At 44.9% G+C, this 22,765-nt stretch overlaps 1 long non-coding RNA gene across 2 annotated transcripts; it reads right to left on the minus strand.

The window, feature by feature from the left end:
• Positions 1-17,088: 17,088 nt before the first annotated feature.
• On the minus strand, positions 17,089-18,989 carry LOC117435873 (uncharacterized). Of its 2 annotated transcripts, none has more exons than XR_004549404.1 (3): positions 18,630-18,989; positions 18,100-18,209; positions 17,089-17,202 (listed from the first exon to the last, which is right to left on the minus strand). It is a non-coding gene; the product is annotated as an uncharacterized lncRNA (long non-coding RNA). The 2 variants fall into 2 exon arrangements; XR_004549403.1 differs by lacking the exon at positions 17,089-17,202 and having other exon boundaries at positions 17,686-18,209; positions 18,630-18,702; positions 18,787-18,989.
• Between the last annotated feature and the right edge of the window lie 3,776 nt (positions 18,990-22,765).

Genomic DNA, 22,765 nt, shown 5'->3' on the forward strand with positions numbered 1-22,765 from the left:
TACTTTTTGAATAATACCCAAGTGCTGCTCTTGTTACATCTGGTTCTAACTGTGCATGTCATTAGAAATTAGAAATAACAAAAAGCTTTATTTTTCACTGCCAAGATGGTCAGAAGCAGACAGCAATTTCCTTGGATTTAGTACTTGTCAGACTTGTACCCAATTCAGTATTTGATCCTTTTCTAACCCATGGAGGGAGCTGAGCAGTTTTGTTGGCATTCAGCTTCTGAGCTGCTCTTTTGTTCATCAGGAGAAAACCTTTAAATCACTCACAGACTAATAGAAAATAAACAGGGTTTCATTTTTATACTTAACTGCTGCACATCTCACTTGACAAGTTCATGATCTCATTGTAAGAGACTTGCTCATCTCTGGGGGTTGGCCATTTTCCTCCCTGCATGGAGAGGTTCCCTTAGGGTGAAAAGAGGGGAAATGTTAATGGGTTACAGAATGTTCTCTCTAAATTCTTGATTCCTTTCAATTTTGGGTATGTAATATCTACAGAGTTCTTAATCACTTGGTGTTTCTGGGCCTTCCTTGAAGCTAGAGAGCTGAGTTAGTTTTTTGTGCGATGTCATGCGAACTGTTGGGTGATGGCTTTTCATAGACATGTGAGTTAGCTGTCTGCATAGTGGCTGCCTATTTTCTCCCATAGGGCAATGCAATGAAGTGTAGTATGTTCTAGAAAGCCTACATGTAGGATGTATGGATTTTGATGGCTGCTGCAGGAGAGGAGTATTTGTTGTTATTGTGGAAATTTGTTGCTGGGTTTTACACTTGCTTGAGTTTGGTGTGTTTTCATCTGGAAACAGCAGGTTGTATGCTTGGAATAAGAATTTAGCAAAGCTGGAGAGACAGAAGTGCAAATGCTGAATGAAAAAAGCAGAACCTAATGGGTGGTACCTGTTTAATAATCTTCTGTACTGGTGCCAATCAGGGCAGTGTAATGATCAGGGCTTCTATGCATGAGCTTTCTAGGATGTAACATGCTCTATCTGTGCTCTCCTGGCAATATGCTCTACTTTGCTCTTAAAGTCTTCAATTTTTACATGAGTACTTTTTTGACTTCTTTTACCCCATTAAAGTGGATGATTAAATAAAAGCTGTTGTCACTTATCACCAATCTTAACCTCTCAACACCCTTATGGCAACAGCACTACTATAGAACTTAATCCTCTTCTTTCATGCCAGCTTTGTGTTGGAGGAGTTACTGTCCCAGAGTCTGTACTCAGTTTATACCAGAGCACAGAACTCTAAGCTACTAGTAGTAGTAGTCACAGAAACTGAAATCATGAACAGTTCCCAGTGATGCTTAATCAAATCTGTGTTAAGGAAGCTGTGGTAGAAAAATGTTTGGGAGCAAAATGTAACACTGATGGTTTCTGAGGTGTATGGGTAGGTTTAAGTTTTGGTTACTGTAAAATGAAACACATAAATCTCTGTGCATCAGCCTTTCTATAAGGAGTGTAATTAGATCCTTGCCTAGTTAACTGAAGTACCTGTGTGCCGAAGCTTTGTTGTGAAACTGGGAGAAGGTTCTTCCTGTGTGTCAGGCTGTGGCCTTTAACATAGAACTTGCCATTTTAGTATGGAAATTGGAGGCAGCAATGTTAAAATTGCTTTCAGATGACATTTATGAGCTAAACTCAATCATTTATTTGTGGTAAGCTGACACTGAGAGAACTTGTCTTTAGACTGGAGTGGATACTGGGGAAACTTTTTTATTCCATTAGAATAACTATTTATAGGATGGGTTTACATGGGGAACCTGGCAAATTGCTTCAGAAGTACAAATCACTGGAATTATGGTCATTTTGTGCATATCACTTCAACATCAGATCTACAAGATATTGACTATAATAGGGGACCTGGTTATTTATAAATGTATAGCCACATTTTAAGGGTTTTTAAGGTTCATTTCTTTTTTGAAGAAGCAAAGAGATTTGATTATTGTGTAATTTTGCTGCAGCCTGACCTTGGTAGATCAAGAGAGAAGAGGCTGCATGTCAAGAGAGAAGAGGCTGCGTGTCAAGAGAGAAGAGGCTGCGTGTCAAGAGAAGAGAGAAGAGGCGTCGTGTGGAACGGCGAGGCGAGGAGCGGCGTGGGGCAGAAGAGGGGGCACGAGAAAGGCACCCTGGGCAAAGGGACCCCCTGTGGGCACAGGGGGAGGTCACGTAAGAGCATGATGGCACCTTTGGGGTGCCGTGAGGAATGTTGTGTGCTGGGCGACCTCCCTGTAAGCAGGGCTCAGGTCTTTGCTACTGTTGGTTTTGGCCTTTGGCCGTGTTGCTCCTTTGGCTGCCCGGAGAGCGTGGCAACCCTGTAAGGAGGGTGAGAGCCAGCGTCTCCGCACCCGAGGGGGAAATGGAGCTCTCTGGACCCCCAGGAGAGGGTTGGGGTGGATGGGATGGACTATTGATCTTGTATGGGTTGTTTTTGTACCCCTATGATGTTTTCCTCCCTGACTATAACTTGTTATAATTGTCTGAATAAAAAAGAGAGGGTTGAGTTGGATGGGATGGACCATTGATCTTGTACTGGTTGTTTCTGTACCTCTATGATGTTTTCCTCGCTGACTATAACTTGTTATAATTGTTGTTTGAATAAAAAAGAGAAGGTTGAGTTGGATGGGATGGACCATTGATCTTGTACTGGTTGTTTCTGTACCTCTATGATGTTTTCCTCCCTGGCTGTAACTTGTTATAATTGTTGTCTTAATAAAAAAAATGGAGTGGGTGTCTTATTCCTGTGAGGCTGTGTATGGTTTGGATATTGTTTCTGTTTTGCAGGTAAGTATTGCAGGTAAGTCGATTAGATAGGTAGACAGATACGCAGACAGATCTCATAGAGAGACAGATGATAGACAGATAATGATACATAGGTAGACAGATACATAACAGGTAGGTAGACAGCTGATAGATATGGAAACAGATAGGTAGATAGTTAGACAGATAGATGCTAGATGTCAGATAGCTATATGATAGATGATAGACAGATCTGATAGACAGATAGATGATAGGCTGATAGATAATGATAGGTAGACAGATGATATCTATGGAAACATATAGATGAGTAGATGAGTCCATGATAGATGTGTCCATCAGTCTGTGATAGACGAGCCGGTGAGTCAGTGATAGGTGATAGATGGGTACACGATAGCTGATAGCTGATAGATGGGTACAAGATAGCTGATAGATGGGTATAGGATAGCTGATAGATGGGTACATGATAGCTGATAGATGATAGATGGGTGCAGAATAGCTGATAGCTGATAAATGGGTACACGATAGATGATAGATAGGTACATGATAACTGATAGATGATAGGTGGGTACACGATAGCTGATAGATGATACGTAGGTACAGGATAGCTGATAGACAAATGATAGATGAGTCCATGATAGATGATAGGTATATGATACATGATAGGTACATGATAGATAGGGAGACAGGTAGATGATAGATGGCAGACATAGGTAGACAAATAGATGATAGATCTGATAGGTAGATTATAGATAAGTAGATGAGGCAAGTATATAGTATATGTACTATATAATATATAGTTCTTCATATAGTATATAGTATATAATAGTATATATGGTATATATATACTAATAGTATGTATAGTATATATTAGTGGTATATATACTATAATATAATCTATACTAGTATAGTATATAGTACATATACTAGTATATAGTATATATAGTAGATAGTATACAGTACTATATAGTATAGTAGTATACATACTACTATATGTGTACTACAATAGTAGGCAAGGCTGGGCACTTGGCTTTTGGGGCGGTTCTAGGTTTTGGGGAGGTTCTAGATCGAATGCTATGAATGAAGCTAGCTATGAAACAGAGGTGAGTGAGGTACGAGGGGTGAGGAGATCGTAGATAGATATGGAGACAGATAGGTAGGTAGACAGATGATAAAAAGATGATAGGTAGATAGGTAGACAGATGATAGATGACAGATAGATAAATGATAGATATGGAGACAGAGAGGTAGACAGACAGGTGGACAGACAGGTGGACACATAGATATGGAGACAGATAGGTAGACAGGTAGATGACAGATATGGAGACAGGTAGGCAGACAAATAGGTAGATAGATGGGTAGACAGGTAGACAGATAGATGATAGATAGGTAGACAGATGACAGAGAGATGATAGATATGGAGACAGGTAGACAGATGAGAGATCGACAGATAGGTAGCTGATAGGTAAACATATGATAGATGATAGATAGATAGATCATAGGTAGATGATAGGTAGATGGGTAGACAGATAGATGATAGGTAGATGATTGGTAGATTATAGGTGATAGGTTGATAGACAGATGATTGATAGGTAGACAGATGATAGGTAGACAGATGATAGTTGATAGATGATAGCTAGACAGATAGATGGTAGATAGATTTATGATAGATGATAGGTAGACACACAAATGATAGATGATAGTTGATAGATGACAGGTAGATGATAGATATGGAGACAGATAAGTAGACAGATAGATGACAGATGATAGGTAGATGATAGGTAGATGATAGGTAGATGATAGGTAGATGATAGAAAGATAGATGATAGCTAGCTAGACAGATATATAGATTTATGATAGATGATAGGTAGACAGATAAATGATAGATAACAGGTAGATGATAGATATGGAGACAGATAGATAGGTAGACAGATGATAGATAAGTAGATGGATAGATGATAGGTAGATAGATGATAGATATGGAGACAGAGAGGTAGGCAGACAGGTGGAGAGATAGGTGATAGAGATGGAGATGGATAGGTAGGCAGACAAATAGGTAGACAGATAGATGATAGGTAGACAGATGATAGGTAAACAGATAGGGAGACAGATAGGTAGGCAGATAGATGATCGGTAGAGAGATGATAGATAGGTAGAGAGATGATAGGGAGGTAGATGATAGATAATAGGTAGATAAGAGACAGATGATAAATGATAGGTATACAGATAGGTAGACAGAAGATAGATGATAGATGGGTCGATAGGTAGACAGATAGATGATAGGTAGAGAGATAGTTGACAGATATATAGATGACAAATGATAGATGAGTGATGATACATAGATGATAGATTGATAATAGGTAGATAGATGGTAGGTAGATGAGGGATGACAGGTAGATGACAGATGATAGACAGATGACAGACAGGTAGACATAGACGACAGATAAGTAGACAGGTAGATGATAGATGGATGATAGGTGGACAGATGATAAATAGACTGATACATAGGTAGACAGATCTGATAGATAGATAGATGATAGGTAGACAGATAATTAGGTAGATAGGTAGACAGATAAATGATAGATGATCGATAGGTAGACAGATAGATGATCAATATATAGATGATAGGTAAAGAGATAGATGATCGATAGGTAGACAGATAGATGATCAATATATAGATGATAGGTAAACAGATAGATGATAGGTACATGATAGATAGAGAGGATAGATGGGTAGACAGGTAAGTAGATAGATGATAATTATAATGTCCCATTCATTGGTAGATATTTTTTCATATTTTTTCCAGTATTAATTAATTATTAAAATTTAATAAATAAAATTATTTATTAAATAATTACTAAAAATAAATATTGCTATTTGTGACTCACAATAAAAAAGATGCTTTCAATTGGTCAAAGACTCCGTACACCAACACTGCAATGTAACGTGAAAATACGCAAGACACAGAAAACCAAACACTTTGTTATCTTCCACACTTGCCCAGACAGGGGCACTTGGATTTTGGGGGCGGTTCTAGGTTTTGGGGCGGTTCTAGATCGGACAGCAGACGGGGCACTTGGATTTTGGGGCGGTTCTAGGTTTGGGGGCGGTTCCAGGTTTTGGGGCGGTTCTAGGTTTGGGGGCGGTTCCAGGTTTTGGGGCGGTTCCAGATCGGACAGCACACGGGGCACTTGGATTTTGGGGTGGTTCTAGATTTTGGGGCGGTTCTAGGTTTTGGGGAGGTTCCAGATCGGACAGCGAATGTGGGACGTGGATTTTGGGGCGGTTCTAGATTTTGGGGCGGTTCTAGGTTTTGGGGAGGTTCCAGATCGGACAGCGAATGTGGGACGTGGATTTTGGGGTGGTTCTAGATTTTGGGGCGGTTCTAGGTTTTGGGGAGGTTCTAGGTTTCGGGGAGGTTCTAGGTTTCGGGGAGGTTCTAGGTATTGGGGAGGTTCTAGATCGCACACTATGACACACGCAACTTATGACACACACGTAAAGTGTGGCATCATGGGTGAGGTATGAGGGCTGCTGTGTGTGGTGGGGGGTGCGGGTAGACCAGGCAGACCTCGGCTCGCTCTGCCTATGCAGACCAGAATATGAGGGCTGCTGTGTGTGGTGGGGGGTGCGGGTAGACCAGGCAGACCTCGGCTCGCTCTGCCTATGCAGACCAGAATATGAGGGCTGCTGTGTGTGGTGGGGGGTGCGGGTAGACCAGGCAGACCTCGGCTCGCTCTGCCTATGCAGACCAGAATATGAGGGCTGCTGTGTGTGGTGGGGGGTGCGGGTAGACCAGGCAGACCTCGGCTCGCTCTGCCTATGCAGACCAGAATATGAGGGCTGCTGTGTGTGGTGGGGGGTGCGGGTAGACCAGGCAGACCTCGGCTCGCTCTGCCTATGCAGACCAGAATATGAGGGCTGCTGTGTGTGGTGGGGGGTGCGGGTAGACCAGGCAGACCTCGGCTCGCTCTGCCTATGCAGACCAGAATATGAGGGCTGCTGTGTGTGGTGGGGGGTGCGGGTAGACCAGGCAGACCTCGGCTCGCTCTGCCTATGCAGACCAGAATATGAGGGCTGCTGTGTGTGGTGGGGGGTGCGGGTAGACCAGGCAGACCTCGGCTCGCTCTGCCTATGCAGACCAGAATATGAGGGCTGCTGTGTGTGGTGGGGGGTGCGGGTAGACCAGGCAGACCTCGGCTCGCTCTGCCTATGCAGACCAGAATATGAGGGCTGCTGTGTGTGGTGGGGGGTGCGGGTAGACCAGGCAGACCTCGGCTCGCTCTGCCTATGCAGACCAGAATATGAGGGCTGCTGTGTGTGGTGGGGGGTGCGGGTAGACCAGGCAGACCTCGGCTCGCTCTGCCTATGCAGACCAGAATATGAGGGCTGCTGTGTGTGGTGGGGGGTGCGGGTAGACCAGGCAGACCTCGGCTCGCTCTGCCTATGCAGACCAGAATATGAGGGCTGCTGTGTGTGGTGGGGGGTGCGGGTAGACCAGGCAGACCTCGGCTCGCTCTGCCTATGCAGACCAGAATATGAGGGCTGCTGTGTGTGGTGGGGGGTGCGGGTAGACCAGGCAGACCTCGGCTCGCTCTGCCTATGCAGACCAGAATATGAGGGCTGCTGTGTGTGGTGGGGGGTGCGGGTAGACCAGGCAGACCTCGGCTCGCTCTGCCTATGCAGACCAGAATATGAGGGCTGCTGTGTGTGGTGGGGGGTGCGGGTAGACCAGGCAGACCTCGGCTCGCTCTGCCTATGCAGACCAGAATATGAGGGCTGCTGTGTGTGGTGGGGGGTGCGGGTAGACCAGGCAGACCTCGGCTCGCTCTGCCTATGCAGACCAGAATATGAGGGCTGCTGTGTGTGGTGGGGGGTGCGGGTAGACCAGGCAGACCTCGGCTCGCTCTGCCTATGCAGACCAGAATATGAGGGCTGCTGTGTGTGGTGGGGGGTGCGGGTAGACCAGGCAGACCTCGGCTCGCTCTGCCTATGCAGACCAGAATATGAGGGCTGCTGTGTGTGGTGGGGGGTGCGGGTAGACCAGGCAGACCTCGGCTCGCTCTGCCTATGCAGACCAGAATATGAGGGCTGCTGTGTGTGGTGGGGGGTGCGGGTAGACCAGGCAGACCTCGGCTCGCTCTGCCTATGCAGACCAGAATATGAGGGCTGCTGTGTGTGGTGGGGGGTGCGGGTAGACCAGGCAGACCTCGGCTCGCTCTGCCTATGCAGACCAGAATATGAGGGCTGCTGTGTGTGGTGGGGGGTGCGGGTAGACCAGGCAGACCTCGGCTCGCTCTGCCTATGCAGACCAGAATATGAGGGCTGCTGTGTGTGGTGGGGGGTGCGGGTAGACCAGGCAGACCTCGGCTCGCTCTGCCTATGCAGACCAGAATATGAGGGCTGCTGTGTGTGGTGGGGGGTGCGGGTAGACCAGGCAGACCTCGGCTCGCTCTGCCTATGCAGACCAGAATATGAGGGCTGCTGTGTGTGGTGGGGGGTGCGGGTAGACCAGGCAGACCTCGGCTCGCTCTGCCTATGCAGACCAGAATATGAGGGCTGCTGTGTGTGGTGGGGGGTGCGGGTAGACCAGGCAGACCTCGGCTCGCTCTGCCTATGCAGACCAGAATATGAGGGCTGCGTTTCTGCCTTCTGCCTTCTGCCTTCTGCCTTCTGCCTTCTGCCTTCTGCCTTCTGCCTTCTGCCTTCTGCCTTCTGCCTTCTGCCTTCTGCCTTCTGCCTTCTGCCTTCTGCCTTCTGCCTTCTGCCTTCTGCCTTCTGCCTTCTGCCTTCTGCCTTCTGCCTTCTGCCTTCTGCCTTCTGCCTTCTGCCTTCTGCCTTCTGCCTTCTGCCTTCTGCCTTCTGCCTTCTGCCTTCTGCCTTCTGCCTTCTGCCTTCTGCCTTCTGCCTTCTGCCTTCTGCCTTCTGCCTTCTGCCTTCTGCCTTCTGCCTTCTGCCTTCTGCCTTCTGCCTTCTGCCTTCTGCCTTCTGCCTTCTGCCTTCTGCCTTCTGCCTTCTGCCTTCTGCCTTCTGCCTTCTGCCTTCTGCCTTCTGCCTTCTGCCTTCTGCCTTCTGCCTTCTGCCTTCTGCCTTCTGCCTTCTGCCTTCTGCCTTCTGCCTTCTGCCTTCTGCCTTCTGCCTTCTGCCTTCTGCCTTCTGCCTTCTGCCTTCTGCCTTCTGCCTTCTGCCTTCTGCCTTCTGCCTTCTGCCTTCTGCCTTCTGCCTTCTGCCTTCTGCCTTCTGCCTTCTGCCTTCTGCCTTCTGCCTTCTGCCTTCTGCCTTCTGCCTTCTGCCTTCTGCCTTCTGCCTTCTGCCTTCTGCCTTCTGCCTTCTGCCTTCTGCCTTCTGCCTTCTGCCTTCTGCCTTCTGCCTTCTGCCTTCTGCCTTCTGCCTTCTGCCTTCTGCCTTCTGCCTTCTGCCTTCTGCCTTCTGCCTTCTGCCTTCTGCCTTCTGCCTTCTGCCTTCTGCCTTCTGCCTTCTGCCTTCTGCCTTCTGCCTTCTGCCTTCTGCCTTCTGCCTTCTGCCTTCTGCCTTCTGCCTTCTGCCTTCTGCCTTCTGCCTTCTGCCTTCTGCCTTCTGCCTTCTGCCTTCTGCCTTCTGCCTTCTGCCTTCTGCCTTCTGCCTTCTGCCTTCTGCCTTCTGCCTTCTGCCTTCTGCCTTCTGCCTTCTGCCTTCTGCCTTCTGCCTTCTGCCTTCTGCCTTCTGCCTTCTGCCTTCTGCCTTCTGCCTTCTGCCTTCTGCCTTCTGCCTTCTGCCTTCTGCCTTCTGCCTTCTGCCTTCTGCCTTCTGCCTTCTGCCTTCTGCCTTCTGCCTTCTGCCTTCTGCCTTCTGCCTTCTGCCTTCTGCCTTCTGCCTTCTGCCTTCTGCCTTCTGCCTTCTGCCTTCTGCCTTCTGCCTTCTGCCTTCTGCCTTCTGCCTTCTGCCTTCTGCCTTCTGCCTTCTGCCTTCTGCCTTCTGCCTTCTGCCTTCTGCCTTCTGCCTTCTGCCTTCTGCCTTCTGCCTTCTGCCTTCTGCCTTCTGCCTTCTGCCTTCTGCCTTCTGCCTTCTGCCTTCTGCCTTCTGCCTTCTGCCTTCTGCCTTCTGCCTTCTGCCTTCTGCCTTCTGCCTTCTGCCTTCTGCCTTCTGCCTTCTGCCTTCTGCCTTCTGCCTTCTGCCTTCTGCCTTCTGCCTTCTGCCTTCTGCCTTCTGCCTTCTGCCTTCTGCCTTCTGCCTTCTGCCTTCTGCCTTCTGCCTTCTGCCTTCTGCCTTCTGCCTTCTGCCTTCTGCCTTCTGCCTTCTGCCTTCTGCCTTCTGCCTTCTGCCTTCTGCCTTCTGCCTTCTGCCTTCTGCCTTCTGCCTTCTGCCTTCTGCCTTCTGCCTTCTGCCTTCTGCCTTCTGCCTTCTGCCTTCTGCCTTCTGCCTTCTGCCTTCTGCCTTCTGCCTTCTGCCTTCTGCCTTCTGCCTTCTGCCTTCTGCCTTCTGCCTTCTGCCTTCTGCCTTCTGCCTTCTGCCTTCTGCCTTCTGCCTTCTGCCTTCTGCCTTCTGCCTTCTGCCTTCTGCCTTCTGCCTTCTGCCTTCTGCCTTCTGCCTTCTGCCTTCTGCCTTCTGCCTTCTGCCTTCTGCCTTCTGCCTTCTGCCTTCTGCCTTCTGCCTTCTGCCTTCTGCCTTCTGCCTTCTGCCTTCTGCCTTCTGCCTTCTGCCTTCTGCCTTCTGCCTTCTGCCTTCTGCCTTCTGCCTTCTGCCTTCTGCCTTCTGCCTTCTGCCTTCTGCCTTCTGCCTTCTGCCTTCTGCCTTCTGCCTTCTGCCTTCTGCCTTCTGCCTTCTGCCTTCTGCCTTCTGCCTTCTGCCTTCTGCCTTCTGCCTTCTGCCTTCTGCCTTCTGCCTTCTGCCTTCTGCCTTCTGCCTTCTGCCTTCTGCCTTCTGCCTTCTGCCTTCTGCCTTCTGCCTTCTGCCTTCTGCCTTCTGCCTTCTGCCTTCTGCCTTCTGCCTTCTGCCTTCTGCCTTCTGCCTTCTGCCTTCTGCCTTCTGCCTTCTGCCTTCTGCCTTCTGCCTTCTGCCTTCTGCCTTCTGCCTTCTGCCTTCTGCCTTCTGCCTTCTGCCTTCTGCCTTCTGCCTTCTGCCTTCTGCCTTCTGCCTTCTGCCTTCTGCCTTCTGCCTTCTGCCTTCTGCCTTCTGCCTTCTGCCTTCTGCCTTCTGCCTTCTGCCTTCTGCCTTCTGCCTTCTGCCTTCTGCCTTCTGCCTTCTGCCTTCTGCCTTCTGCCTTCTGCCTTCTGCCTTCTGCCTTCTGCCTTCTGCCTTCTGCCTTCTGCCTTCTGCCTTCTGCCTTCTGCCTTCTGCCTTCTGCCTTCTGCCTTCTGCCTTCTGCCTTCTGCCTTCTGCCTTCTGCCTTCTGCCTTCTGCCTTCTGCCTTCTGCCTTCTGCCTTCTGCCTTCTGCCTTCTGCCTTCTGCCTTCTGCCTTCTGCCTTCTGCCTTCTGCCTTCTGCCTTCTGCCTTCTGCCTTCTGCCTTCTGCCTTCTGCCTTCTGCCTTCTGCCTTCTGCCTTCTGCCTTCTGCCTTCTGCCTTCTGCCTTCTGCCTTCTGCCTTCTGCCTTCTGCCTTCTGCCTTCTGCCTTCTGCCTTCTGCCTTCTGCCTTCTGCCTTCTGCCTTCTGCCTTCTGCCTTCTGCCTTCTGCCTTCTGCCTTCTGCCTTCTGCCTTCTGCCTTCTGCCTTCTGCCTTCTGCCTTCTGCCCTGTGGACAGCAATTTTTCTACTACTATACTCTTTACTCTTTTATACTATATATATACGCTATATACGAATATATACACTAAATACTATACTAGTATATATAGTAGTATATATACTACTTTACCTATAGTAGCACTTTACTACTTTAGTAAGTACTACTATAGGTAAAGTAGTACATATACTACTATATATACTAGTATAGTATTTAGTATATATACTAGTCTATAGTGTATATATATAGTATAAAAGAGTAAAGAGTATAGTAGTAGAAAAAGTGCGGTCCACAGGGCACAAGGCAAAAGACAGAAGGCACAAGGCAAAAGACAGAAGGCACAAGGCAAAAGACAGAAGGCACAAGGCAAAAGACAGAAGGCACAAGGCAAAAGACAGAAGGCACAAGGCAAAAGACAGAAGGCACAAGGCAAAAGACAGAAGCCAGAAACCTGTCTATGACCGTGCCTGCCATCTCTCTATCAGCCTGCCTGCCATCTCTCTAAGAGCCTGCCTGCCATCTCTCTAAGAGCCTGCCTGCCATCTCTCTAAGAGCCTGCCTGCCATCTAAGAGCCTGCCTGCCATCTCTGTAAAAGCCTGCCTGCCATCTCTCTAAGAGCCTGCCTGCCATCACTCTATCAGCCTGCCTGCCATCACTCTATCAGCCTGCCTGCCATCACTCTATCAGCCTGCCTGCCATCTAGCAGTCTACCAATCTAATCGACTTACCTGTAGCACTTACCTGCAAAACAGGAACAATATCCAAACGATGCAGAGACACACAGGAATCAGACACCAACTCAATTTTTTTTATTAAGACAACAATTGTAACAAGTTACAGCCAGGAAAGAAAACATCATAGAGGTACAGAAACAACCAGTACAAGATCTATGGCACATTACATCCAACTCAACCTTCTCCTTTTTATTCAGACAATAATTATAACAAGTAACAGTCAGTGAGGAAAACATCATAGGGGTACAGAAACAACCAGTACAACATCAATGGTACATTGCATCCAACTCAACCTTCCCTTCTTTATTCTGGTAATAATTATAACAAGTTATAGTCAGTGAGGAAAACATCATAGAGGTACAGAAACAACCAGTACAAAATCAATGGTCCATTGCATCCAACTCAACCTTCTCTTTTTTATTCAGACAATAATTACAACAAGTTATAGTCACCAAGGAAAACATCATAGGAGTACAAAAACAAGCAGTACAAAATCAATGGTCCATCCCATCCACCCTCACCCTCTCATTTTTCAGTTCAGACAACAATTATAACAAGTTATATTCAGGAAGGGAAACAGAATAGGGGTACAGAAAAAACCAGTACAAGATCAATGGTCCATTGCATCCAACTCAACCTTCTGCTTTTTATTCAAATAATAATTATAACAAGTAAAAGTCAGTGAGGAAAACATCATAGAGGTACAGAAACAACCAGTACAAGATCAATGGTACATTGCATCCAACTCAACCTTCTCTTTCTTATACACACAGCAATTATAAAAAGTTACAGTCAGGGAGGAAAACATCATAGAGGTACAGAAACAACCAGTACAAGATCAATGGTACATTGCATCCAACTCAACCTTCTCTTTTTTATTCACACAACAATTATAACAAGTAATAGTCAGCGAGGAAAACATCATAGAGGTACAGAAACAACCAGTACAAGATCAAAGGTCCATTGCATCCAACTCAACCTTCTCTTTTTTATACACACAGCAATTATAACAAGTAACAGTCAGTGAGGAAAACATCATAGAGGTACAGAAACAACCAGTACAAGATCAAAGGTCCATTGCATCCAAGTCAACCTTCTCTTTTTTATACACACAGCAATTATAACAAGTAACAGTCAGCAAGGAAAACATCATAGAGGTACAGAAACAACCAGGACAAGATCAATGGTACATTGCATCCAACTCAACCTTCTCTTTTTTATACACACAGCAATTATAACAAGTAACAGTCAGCAAGGAAAACATCATAGAGGTACAGAAACAACCAGTACAAGATCAATGGTTCATTGCATCCAACTCAACCTTCCCTTTTTTATTCAGTTAAGAATTATAACAAGTTACAGTCAGTGAGGAAAACATCATAGAGGTACAGAAACAACCAGTACAAGATCAAAGGTCCATTGCATCCAACTCAACCTTCTCTTTTTTATTCACACAACAATTATAACAAGTAATAGTCAGCGAGGAAAACATCATAGAGTTACAGAAACAACCAGTACAAGATCAATGGTACATTGCATCCAACTCAACCTTCTCTTTTTTATACACACAGCAACCAACTCAACCTTCTCTTTTTTATACACACAGCAATTATAACAAGTAACAGTCAGCGAGGAAAACATCATAGAGGTACAGAAACAACCAGTACAAGATCAATGGTCCATTGCATCCAAGTCAACCTTCTCTTTTTTATTCAGACAATAATTATAACAAGTTATAGTCAGCAAGGAAAACATCTTAGGGGTACAGAAACAAGCAGTACAAAATCAATAGTCCGTCCCATCCACCCTCACCCTCTCATTTTTCAGTTCAGACAACAATTATAACAAGTTATATTAAGGGAGGGAAACATCATAGGGGTACAGAAACAACCAATACAAGTACAAGATCAATACTCCATCCCATCCACCCCAACCCTCTCCTTTTTCAGTTCAGACAACAATTGTAACAAGTTACAGCCAGGAAAGAAAACATCATAGGGGTACAGAAACAACCAGTACAAGATCAATGGTACATTGCATCCAACACAACCTTCTCTTTTTTATACACACAGCAATTATAACAAGTAATAGTCAGCGAGGAAAACATCATAGAGGTACAGAAACAACCAGTACAACATCAATGGTCCATTGCATCCAACTCAACCTTCTCTTTCTTATTCACACAACAATTATAACAAGTTACAGTCAGTGAGGAAAACATCATAGAGGTACAGAAACAACCAGTACAAGATCAATGGTCCATTGCATCCAAGTCAACCTTCTCCTTTTTTATTCAGACAACAATTATAACAAGTTACAGCCAGGGAAGAAAGCATCATAGGAGTACAGAAACAATCCATACAAGTACAAGATCAATAGTCTGTGACATCCACCCTCACCCTCTCCTTTTTCAGTTAAGACAACAATTATAACAAGTTATAGTCAGGGAAGGAGACATCATAGGGTTACAGAAACAACCAATACAAGTACAAGATCAATAGTCTGTGACATCCACCCTCACCCTCTCCTTTTTCAATTCAGACAACAATTATAACAAGTTACAGCCAAGGAAGAAAACATCATAGAGGTACAGAAACAACCAGTACAAGATCAAAGGTACATTGCATCCAACTCAACCTTCTCTTTTTTATACACAGAGCAATTATAACAAGTTACAGTCAGTGAGGAAAACATCATAGAGGTACAGAAACAAGCAGTACAAAATCAATGGTCCATCCCATCCACCCTCACCCTCTCATTTTTCAGTTCAGACAACAATTATAACAAGTTATATTCAGGGAGGGAAACATCATAGGGGTACAGAAACAAGCAATAGAAGTACAAGATCAATACTCCATCCCATCCACCCCAACCCTCTCCTTTTTCAGTTCATACAACAATTGTAACAAGTTACAGCCAGAAAAGAAAACATCATAGAGGCACAGAAACAACCAGTACAAGATCAATGGTCCATCCCATCCAACTCAACCTTCTCTTTTTTATTCAGACAACAATTATAACAAGTTAAATTCAGGGAGGAAAACATCATAGAGGTACAGAAACAACCAGTACAAGATCAATGGTACATTGCATCCAACTCAACCTTCTCTTTTTTATACACACAGCAATTATAACAAGTAGCAGTCAGTGAGGAAAACATCATAGAGGTACAGAAACCAGTACAAGATCAATGGTACATTGCATCCAACTCAACCTTCTCTTTTTTATACACACAGCAATTATAACAAGTAATAGTCAGTGAGGAAAACATCATAGAGGTACAGAAACAACAAGTACAAGATCAATGGTCCATTGCATCCAAGTTAACCTTCTCTTTTTTATTCAGACAATAATTATAACAAGTTATAGTCAGCGAGGAAAACATCATAGAGGTACAGAAACAACTAGTACAAGATCAATGGTACATTGCATCCAACTCAACCTTCTCTTTTTTATTCAGACAAAAATTATAACAAGTTACAGCCAGGGAAGAAAGCATCATAGGGGTACAGAAACAATCCATACAAGTATAAGATCAATAGTCTGTGATATCCACCCTCACCCTCTCCTTTTTCAGTTAAGACAACAATTATAACAAGTTATAGTCAGGGAAGGAGACATCATAGGGGTACAGAAACAACCAATACAAGTACAAGATCAATAGTCCATCCCACCGACCCTCACCCTCTCCTTTTTCAATTCAGACAACAATTATAACAAGTTACAGCCAAGGAAGAAAACATCATAGAGGTACAGAAACAACCAGTACAAGATCAATGGTCCATCCCATCCAACTCAACCTTCTCTTTTTTATTCAGACAACAATTATAACAAGTTATACTCAGGGAGAAAAACATTATAGGGGTACAGAAACAACCCATACAAGTACAAGGAAAAATAGACCATCCCATCCACCCTCACCCTCTCCATTTTCAATTAACACAACAATTTTAACAAGTTACAGCCAGGGAGGAAAACATCATAGGGGGACAGAAACAACCAATACAAGTACAGGATCAATAGTCCATCACATCCACCCTCACCCTCTCCTTTTTCAGTTCAGACACAATTATGACAAGTTATAGTCAGGGAGGGAAACATCAGAAGGGTACAGAAACAACCAATACAAGATCAATACTCTGTCCCATCCACCCCAACCCTCTCTTTTTTATTCAGACAACAACTATAACAAGTTCTTAAACAACTTGTTTTCAGGGAGGAAAACATCACAGGGCTACAAAAACAACCCATACAAGTACAAGATCAATACTCCATCTCATCCACCCCCACCCTCTCCTTTTTCAGTTCAGCCAACAATTATATCAAGTTATAGTCTGGGAGGAAAACATCATAGGGGTACAGAAAAAAACCCATACAAAATCAATAGTCCATCATATCCACCCCAACCCTCTCCTTTTTCAGTTAAGACAACAATTATAGCAAGTTATATTCAGGGAGGAAAACATCATAGGGGTACAAAAACAGACCATACAAGTACAAGATCAATAGTCCATACCATCCACCCTCACCCTCCCCTTTTTCAGGTAAGATAACTATTATAACAAGTTATATTCAGGGAGGAAAACATCATAGGGCTACAGAAACAACCCATACAAGTACAGAAATCAGTAGTCCCTCCCATCCAAGGCTGTTACATAAGGCTGTAAGGGTATAAGAAGAGCACTGTATTAAATAAACTCTGGCCATTGCTTGATCCCGTTGATGTTCTCCACGTTCTCTGTGACTCCTGCGTCGACGAGCGGCGTCCGAACGGGGACCTGCAGACCGGTGACCTTCCCGGAGGGCTCAAAGTCCCATCGGGAACGAGGGGGTAGGAGCCGGCAACATTTCAGGCAAGAAAGAGTTAATACAAAAACCATTTTGTAGCCACTTACAGCAGGGTGAGCCACTTCTGAAACAAGTTTGGTCCCCATGTTCAGATGAGCTGCCCTCCAATTCGGATCCCAGTGCTCCCCCGGTGGAATGGCCTGGATGGACACTGGAGCTGAGGAGTGGGAAAAAGAAAAGCATTAGAGCAGTTTGTAACCTGGGGGTAAACACAAGACTTGGAGGAGCAGTTCAGTTGGGACGAGAACTGCTAACAGAAGAAGCTGTAAAGAGTATCTGGATCCCTCAAAACCAAGAAGGGGATTTGTGGAATTCTTCAAGAGCCAAGGCCACATTGTGAGCGATCCTGATACCCTCAGCCTTGTTGCTGTCATGTAAGAACATTCAAGCAGGCATAAGCAAGGTCAATTGTCTTGTCAGGCCTCTGTAATTTCCCATGTTCTCGTGCACAGAATGATCTCTGCCAAGGCTGTAGTTTCCCACTGTGGTTTTACAAATACAATACTACAAAACATACAAATACAGTCCTACAGATACAATAACAAACAAGTTATAAACATTAGCTGTGTAAATGGTAGTAACCTCCACACTAACCAATTAGAGCTCACTATCCAAGGCTGTTACATGAGGCTGTAAGGGTATAAGAAGAGCACTGTATCTAATAAACTCTGGCCATTCCTTGATCCCATTGATGGTCTCCACGTTCTCTGTGACTCCTGCGTCGACGAGCGGCGTCCGAAAGGTGACCTGCAGACCGGTGACCTTCCCGGAGGGCTTGAAGTCCGATCGGGAATGAGGGGGTAGGAGCCGGCTGGAATCGATGCTGTCCTGGCGCTGCGGAAGTCAGATGGCTGCAGAGCTGGGATAATGATGGTCTGGGTTCTGTGGTTCCCATATTGTAGTTGGGTGAGGTGGGATCCCCTCTGTGTGTGTTGAGGCAGATGCTGTTCTGGATACTTTTTGTTGTCAGGTTCATGTAGAAGTTGTCATCAGTAGCAGTTTAACATTTCAGGCAAGAAAGAGTTAAAGCAAAAACCATTTTGTAGCCACTTACAGCAGGGTGAGCCACTTCTGAAACAAGTTTGGTCCCCATGTTCAGATGAGCTGCCCTCCAATTCGGATCCCAGTGCTCCCCCGGTGGAATGGCCTGGATGGACACTGGAGCTGAGGAGTGGGAAAAAGAAAAGCATTAGAGCAGTTTGTAACCTGGGGGTAAATCCAGGACTTGGAGGAGCAGTTCAGTTGGGACAAGAACTGCTAACAGAAGAAGCTGTAAAGAGTATCTGGATCCCTCAAAACCAAGACGGGGATTTGTGGAATTCTTCAAGAGCCAAGGCCACGTAGTGAGCGATCCTGATACCCTCAGCCTTGTTACTGTAATGTAAGACGATTTTTGGCTGGCATATCCAAGGTCAATTGTCTTCTCAGGCCTCTGGAGTTTCCCATGTTCTCATGCACAGAATGGTCTCTGCCAAGGCTGTAGTTTCCCACTGTAGTTTTACAAATACAAGATTACAAAATATACAATTTCACAAATACAATAACAAACAAGTTGTAAACATGAGCTTTGTAAACAGTACTAACCTCTAGACTCACCAATCAGAGCTCAGTATCCAAGGCTGCTCAGCTTTCTCCTTGAGTCAGCTCCATCCACCTGCTAAACATGCACATAGTTACCCACATGGATTCAAGCTAAACAGATTAGCCTAAAGAGAAAGAGGTTCAGTATCGCAGCAAAAACCTGGACATTCCTCAGCTTTGCAGAGGTCAACATTTACTCCCAACACAACCTTTTCTTCTACGCATTCCCCATGAGCTGTTCACACACCAAATCCCATGTTCATTTTCTCCCGCTCCACAGCTCCCTGCTGTGCCCGAAGACTTGCTGGTGTAGCTGAAAAAGGGACCTGTTCTTTCTGTGTGCTGACCGGCAACACAACAGGACTCCTGCAATGAGATCACAGAACAATTTACAGCTTAGCTGGCTTCTAAACATGCAAAAGCTTGGCCCAACAGGAGCTAAGCTTGTCTGACTGTTCCAAAGCAAACACCATTACATTTATAAGGAAGCAACCAAAGCAAACACCATTACATTTATAAGGAAGCAACCAAAGCAAACACCATTACATTTATAAGGAAGCAACCTATCCAAAGACACTGTGATACCAAAGGAAGGCAGTGCAAAAAAGCAGACAATGCTTCAGATAGAGCAAACCTCTGAAGAGTCAATGACTTCAAGAGAAGTGATTGTGCTGCTGGACAAGGTAGTGCCTTTGCCCTGAGCTTTCAAAGCAGATCAACAAGATACACGGTTGCCAAAGAGCTGAAGTTCCAAATGGATGCACTGTTATTCCCTCTAGTTCCACCTATTTACCATAAGCAGCTTCCTCCGTATGCTCGTCCGCAGTGCCACATCTTCTCTTGCTGTATCAAACACAAGGCCAGGAAGTGCATCCGATAAGAGACCAGAACAAGAGCTGAAGGACAGGAATTAATAAAAAGAATAATAATAATAATAATGACTAAAATAGTTGCACTGAAATAAAACAGAAAACTGATGTCAAAGCTGGAAACACAGAGCTCCAATTCCAAATCTGCTTCATGCTTCTAGCCCTTCCATTACCACTCTGCAGCCCCACGCAATAACTCACTCTAAACTGTATGTGCATTCTCACTAGCTCCAGGTCAGTGGCACAGAGGGAAGGGACTGGCTTGACAAGGGTCCGGTTTGTTCTCATTCAGGAACTTGCCATCCACCGGTGGGTTGAGCTTAAAGCCGACCTCTGTGAATGAAGAAAACATTATTATCCAACTGCACATGCATACGGCCTCACTGCACACTATTAAGTGTGTGACATTTTGTCATTTACCATACTTTCCACACACTTCTATTGGAGGAAGTAATGCACTCAGGGTTATCACATCCTTCAATCAGCTTTTATCTTTACTACAGACTTAATTCTGACACTTACTTGTTTTGGTAGGTACTGATGGTCACTTGTGTAGAATAGGAGATCCCAGGAGGAGGGCCAGCTCAGTGAATAGTCCCTCTTGGGAAGTACAGCAAGTCACCTGGCTGCCAGAAAATGAACTGATTCAGGGCACTTGGTCAAACCTAAATGTGGTCAAAATAGAGACAATAGTCCCTGAGCAGACAGACTGACAACAGCTGTTCTTTAAAGTCACAAAGTAAGAGATCTGCCACTGTACTCTTTAATAACACGGAAACTAATAGAAACTAATAACATAGAAACTCTCTTAAGCCAGAAATCCAATACCTTAAACTGTCCAATTTACTGTCAACATTTACTATACACCAGTCTGAAAATAGGAAGCAAGCTTGTACCATGATTGAACAAGCATACCCCAACTGAGCTGCATAGAGGAGACAAGCAGCTGAGATGAACAATACATCTCAGTATATACATGCTGACAACATATCTCAATATATACATGCTGACAATACAATGGGTTAGCAGAGGAGCAATACAAAGTAAATTTGGTAAATCACGTCAAAAGGTCAATATCCCACAAGGAAAGCCAAATATTCTATTAAGATATTAATCTGTTACAATACTGTTGTCTGAAACTTCCAGTTAAAGCACTTGAACAGGTATAACCTTCCTCCCACCCATCTTTCTTCTCACTAATCTCAATTAAATCTCCACACTGATAAAAATTTAGACTAGGGGAAGTCAACATAAGAGAAAAGCACAAAAAACTCAAAATTGCCTCCAAGAAGCAAAAATCAGTTTATTTTTGGCTTCTCCTATAAGCATTTATGTAGTTGGGTAGCACAGTCAAAATTCATAAAGCAACAGAGGTGAAATCTGATTCCATTTTAATTTTACCATTCCCTAAATTCAGTCCCATCACCTACTTAGAGCCCAGGGAACTGTAACACGAATACATTACAAGTGAATGCTACCTGAGTTCTCACTGAAAGGCCTCTTTACAATATGAGGCTTCACAGCACTTGGCAAGATCAAGTTTCCTTTCCCCTTTCTCACAAGCATCACACATCAGCTTTGTATGATCTACTTGCTCTGAAGCAAGCCTGTCTCTCTTTAATAAACTGCCTTCCTTACCAGTACTGGGACTACACTACCCAACTAACAGTATTTTTAACTCTCTTCATTTGCCATGTTGCACATCCTCAGCAAGAAAGTAAACCAAAGGAAGGGTCACACAGGGGAACACCAAGAGCCATGAACATCTACCAGAGCGGTGACAAACTAGTCTGCAAAAGCAGTTATTTCCTGCTGCAGCTCCCTATGCCTACCACTAAAAAGAGGGGATCACCATTTTTCCAAGCACTCTTCACTGCAAAGTCCAGCTCTTATTGATCATATTGCCTACTGGACAGTCTCATCACCACCATTCACATGAGCCAGTAATCACAACACTGCCATTAAAATAACCAGCATCTTCAGATTCCAGGTGGCAAGAGCCAGGCTGGGGGAGGACAGAGCATGGGACAAGAGACAAGGCAGATCTGATCACTTTGCTGCCTTACTTCTTCACTGGGGAAAAAGGGGAGAACAAGGGAGAAGTACCAGGAAATCAAAATGGAAAACCATACAGAAAAAGGAGAGATAACCTCCTGTCAAGTAAGCTGTGCTTGACATCAGTTAACAAACCAGTCCCTGCCACAGCCTGCTAGGACCTTATACACAAAGCAGCATGCTTGGCTCTCTATCGCCTACCAGGGTTTGGTGGGAAGGGAGAACACCACCAGTACACTCTCTAAATGGTCTATTTGTTCTACACTGCCCAAGGAAGGCAGACTGCAGCAGGAACACAAAACAAGAACAGAAATGTTCTAGCAAGATGCTTGGTCAGGGAATCTGAGAGCATCCCTGTCAGAGACAGCTCCAGACAAACAATGAGAACATGACAGCACAAATGGGTCATGAGAACTGCACAACATCAAACACAAGAAAAATAACCATAAAAACCACCTTATATCATTCATAAGCCCTTTCCAGAAGCAAGCACTGTCACCCCATTAATGCCAGCAAAATGGCTTGTGACAAACATCATTACTCCATAAACATCAAAGGCATTGAAGTCCAGCCCAAAATGTTCCCAAAATTAAACAAGCACGTGTAATTTACTAGGTTTTGCATCACTCAATAGGTCAGGACAATTGCAAACATTCCCACCTGTCAAACTACACAGCTCATGATGTCAGTATCACATCAAATGTGTCATACAGGAACTACCTAGAGCCAAAGGCAGGACTGAACAATGGGAAGAGCAGAGACCTTGCAGAGAGAGGTCCTACACACAGGTCACAAGGCACAGAAACTAATGAAGCTTCTAAGTGACTGGTGCTGTCTGCAGGATCAAGACCATGCCTCAAAAGCCAAGCACATAGATCAGAATGGGACAAGTATCAGATGCCTTGCTGACCAATGGGCTGCATTCATCAAGCTTCATGAAATGCTCTTTTTATTCCAAATAACTAAAACAGTCATAACTGGTTTGGGGTTTAGGAAAGAGAAAAGAAAAAACCAAACCCAACTAACACATAAAATTAATCTGGGGTTTAGTTCATGCTTTAGTTTAACAGCCAAGAGGAAATACTTAAAACTGATTCACCAGAACAGTGACAACTCTTGGTAAAGCAGCAAGTCTCAGTGCATAGAAGGATCAGCCTGATGGATTACAGACAGCATGTCAAAGCATTAACATGTTTCATAACCATATACAAGGCT

This window comes from Melopsittacus undulatus, chromosome 2, assembly GCF_012275295.1.
Source record: "Melopsittacus undulatus isolate bMelUnd1 chromosome 2, bMelUnd1.mat.Z, whole genome shotgun sequence".
NCBI classification, from domain to species: Eukaryota; Metazoa; Chordata; class Aves; order Psittaciformes; family Psittaculidae; genus Melopsittacus; species Melopsittacus undulatus.